A 3,968-nucleotide genomic window follows, 5' to 3' on the forward strand; every position below is an offset into this window, starting at 1 on the left:
AAAAACCTTAAACAAGGGGTGACGCCGACGCCGAAGATTGGGTGAGTAGTATAGCTCTCCTTATTCTTCGAATAGTCGAGCTAAAAATAAGCATATATAATCTACATAAAAGTAGTGTATGTGAAGTACCTTTCTTGAGGTCCTGTTCTTGGATTCAGGTATGGTGTGAGAAGGTATGGCTTACAGCCATACCCACTGTCTCCCATTATGTTGGCCTACAATACAACATCAAGCAAATTATAACAAATGGTCAGTGTTCTGTTTCCAAGATTGGTTTTAAAATTTTGCAAATTAATACTATTATTTCATAATCTATAAATCCACATTTCGTGTGTGTGTGTGTATATGTTGTGTGTGTGTCTTTAGACCTTGCGTTATGAGGCAGCCAGGGATCGAACCAATGACCTCCCTCTCCATAGGCGGATGCATAACCACTAGGCCACGGAGACAGTTAATCAAGATTGGATAAAAGAAAATTTTCTTAGACAAAATTAAAATATATTGACCAGACATTTTAATGAACGGCCTAAGTTTATCATATAACATCATAATACCTCTTGAAAAGGTTAGAACGTTAAACAAAACAAAAATCACTCCAGGTACCTTGCTCTAATTCTGAAGCAAGGCGTGACTCTTTGAATATTCTGGAGTCGTGGACACTTCCTGGCCACTTGGCAACAACATTCATAAAACGAAGCTTTGCATCACAAACCATCTGAAATAGTGCACATACAACAGTAGTAAAACTTGTCTTCAAAGCTGCACCCTCACAAATTGATCTTTAGGTAAACCGTCTTCAAATCTTATAGAGAAAAAATATAATTTGAGGTCAAATATGTAATGCTATGGACAGGTGCCTTACCCGTATGGAAGAAATTTATGAATAATACATGAAAGACCTTAGTACAATAAAACACACTTTGGTTGTCCGGTATGCGACTTGCTTCTCATCTGGTCAACCCTGGCTCGATTTCCCAGCTTGGGTGCATGACTGCATCATGCCAGTGCATCAGTGTGAGATAGATTAGTGGATACCAAGTAAGACAATTGTATTCTCCAGGTACTCCGGACTCCCAAACAACATAAGACCACACTCTCTCATAAAATCCTGCCAGCGAGAATGAATAATATAATGCTTATTAATTAGTTTTAAAATCATGTTAAAATGAATAAGTTTAAACTATAACAAACTCATCACAACTTCCTTCCATGTACCTGCACATTGATCGAATGATACCCTTTCCTGTTTACATAATCGGCTTCAAACTCATGAGGGGCTCGTACACGTACTTGAGTACCGTCTATCAAACCAATGACATTCGGAAATCCTGAAATTTTAGTAGGTTATTTAGAATAACATTATATTTACATCATTTTTATTAATACTTAATAGGTACTGTACATGGTGTGTTTGCGGGATAAGAACCAGCTACCTGTTACACTCTGATTTAAACATATTTTATTCAACATATACAAACAAACTACACAGAATATACACACACACACAAGTTGTCTATAATATTGAAATGGATTGGAACGAAAGCAAAGCTTATAGAGTTCTTCTCCAAATGGCAACCATGATACATTATGATGATTTTAAACTACTTAAGGGAAATGTGCAGCGTTTTATCCCTCCATTTGGTTTTTTTTAAACTTAAATATTTACATTCACACTTCATTCCTTATTGATGGATGTTGTTTATCAATTGCACTTTATTTCTGTATAAAGTGCAATGGCATTTCCCAGTAGGGTAAAAAGGGGACTCTCGCGGCCATCTTTGGCGATTTCCCGCGTTAGCGGCCATGTTTGGCGATTTCCCGCGTAAACGGCCATGGGGACTCTCGCGGCCATATTTGACGGTTTCCCGCGTTAGCGGCCATGTTTAACCATTGTTTGAACAAAGGGTCATTGTTTAACTGGGTCTCCATTGATTAACAGTATTCATTTCAATAGAAGGGATATAAACAATAGCATTGCCACACTAATCACATAAGTGTATTGTATGTCAAAGGACAACTCATCCAACGTTTCTAACATAGGGTCATCGACCTAGGATCTATTTAATGGTATTGTTTTCCCTCATCAGACGATGGACTTATCATAACCTCCACCATCTTTATATGTGATCAAACGGATTCTTTTATATGTAAGATCACAGGTCATTGACAAACAAAAGTTCATCAGAACCCAGCCATCGCGTGATCGAAAGTGATTTCAAGAAATTGAATGACTAAAGCCTGACCGTTTAGTGTCAATTCGTACAACAACACCATATCTAATAGCCACCCAATTACTCTCCAACGTACCCATTGTAATAACTTAAAAGTGAATACAGTTAAATGAGCTGCTGATGGCTCAGAAGACGAGATTGTCGTGATCATATATCTAGTTTATCATTCAGGGTGACTAAAGCTCTTCCACTGTGGTGAGCTATCACAATAAATCACTTATTAAACCATTGTCAAATCCCAGCGCTCGATTCACTGGACTCTGTTTATCATTATGGACACCTCCGTTGAACCTTACAATGACATGAAAGTTTTTCAAACAACTTACTAAATAATCTTTTATTTTGACCACCAAAAGTAGGTTTTGAAGATATAACAGTTTTGTCCTCTCTTAGCTTCTTTTGAGTTTCACTATTTTTTATGAAATCGGTAAAGGATTCACACAATTTCTTTATCAAATAACCTCATACCTTAAAGGTATGATGTATCGTGTACATTTCATTAAATCAACCCTACAGAAATGTTAAGATGTGTTCGATCTTATTGTAATGAAAACGTGAATGTTTTTTATTATTTATTTTTGTGTATAACTATTTCATTCCATTAATACAATATTTTAAAATTTAACAAGACCAAATTGATATTTATAAGTTGAGGACATGTCTGACGAGCTATTTTATACCATTCCGGTATGTTGTATCAATAAATAAAATATCAGACAAGATTTTAATATTTATTTTCTTATAAGTACGATACAATGCAAATACAAATAAAGTTGAATATAATTGAATTCAAACAATTTGTTTAACAAAGATCATACATTTTTTTTTTTTTATTTATTTTAGATTACATTTCAACAGTAGAGCAGTAGATAACATCACATGAAATTACATGAAATTAGATGTAATTTGGTATAAAACATAGAAATTATATGTCTTGTATCTTATAATGTCCATAAGCATATGATTTAATTCCATCTTCTAATAAAAATCTTTTGTCATCAAAACTAGATAATCCTACTTTGCTGATTGTTTCCAGATAAATTTTATGGTTATGACTTCTTAATGAATGCATTGTTGAGTGCATTTGAGAATTATTAAATAATACATGTTTATAATCATTAAGAGTCAATGATTTTTTAACAACCGCTTTTTATATCCCTTTTGCTCTTTTCTCGTCTATATCATCACACTTAAATGCATACATTTTCGATCGCAAACCGCAATATTCACTAATACATTTCTCATTTGTTTCACTTTTCATTTTTCCCATTACTTTTTTGTTGAAGTCACTATATAAAAAATGATCTTTAGGGAAATCTGAAGTGTCAAACAAATGTAAATAGGCCAACATATCTTGGAAAATGTCCGGTGTTGTACATGATACTAAAAATGAATCTGTGTCCGTTAATTCTAGCTCAACGTTGTTACCATACACATTTTTCAAATGATTATAATAAAAATCGTACATGGTATATTTTGACAAATCAAGGATACTCATTCCAACAAAAATTGGTTTATTTAATTTAATTTTTTTGCGACTTAATTCAACACCAACAAGGTCTTCAGAAAAAAATCCGGTGCATCTTATAAGTGGGTTTGGATGACACCTTCTGTAGTCGTTTTTCTGTATGAACAAGTTCTACGGACCGATGCTTCCGAAGATTTTCAATGGTTTTTCCTGAAAGTAAACAAAATTTTTGGTAAGTATTTTTTTTCATCATGTTAATCTTTACTCTG

General features: G+C 34.0%; 1 long non-coding RNA gene across 1 annotated transcript; it reads right to left on the reverse strand.

Annotated features, from left to right (window-relative positions):
- Nucleotides 1-202: 202 nt before the first annotated feature.
- LOC128214132 (uncharacterized) lies at nucleotides 203-1,429 on the reverse strand. Its single transcript, XR_008257874.1, has 3 exons — nucleotides 1,216-1,429; nucleotides 604-715; nucleotides 203-215 (listed from the first exon to the last, which is right to left on the reverse strand). It is a non-coding gene; the product is annotated as an uncharacterized LOC128214132 (long non-coding RNA).
- Between the last annotated feature and the right edge of the window lie 2,539 nt (nucleotides 1,430-3,968).

The sequence above is a fragment of the Mya arenaria genome, chromosome 13 (assembly GCF_026914265.1).
Source record: "Mya arenaria isolate MELC-2E11 chromosome 13, ASM2691426v1".
Taxonomy (NCBI): Eukaryota; Metazoa; Mollusca; class Bivalvia; order Myida; family Myidae; genus Mya; species Mya arenaria.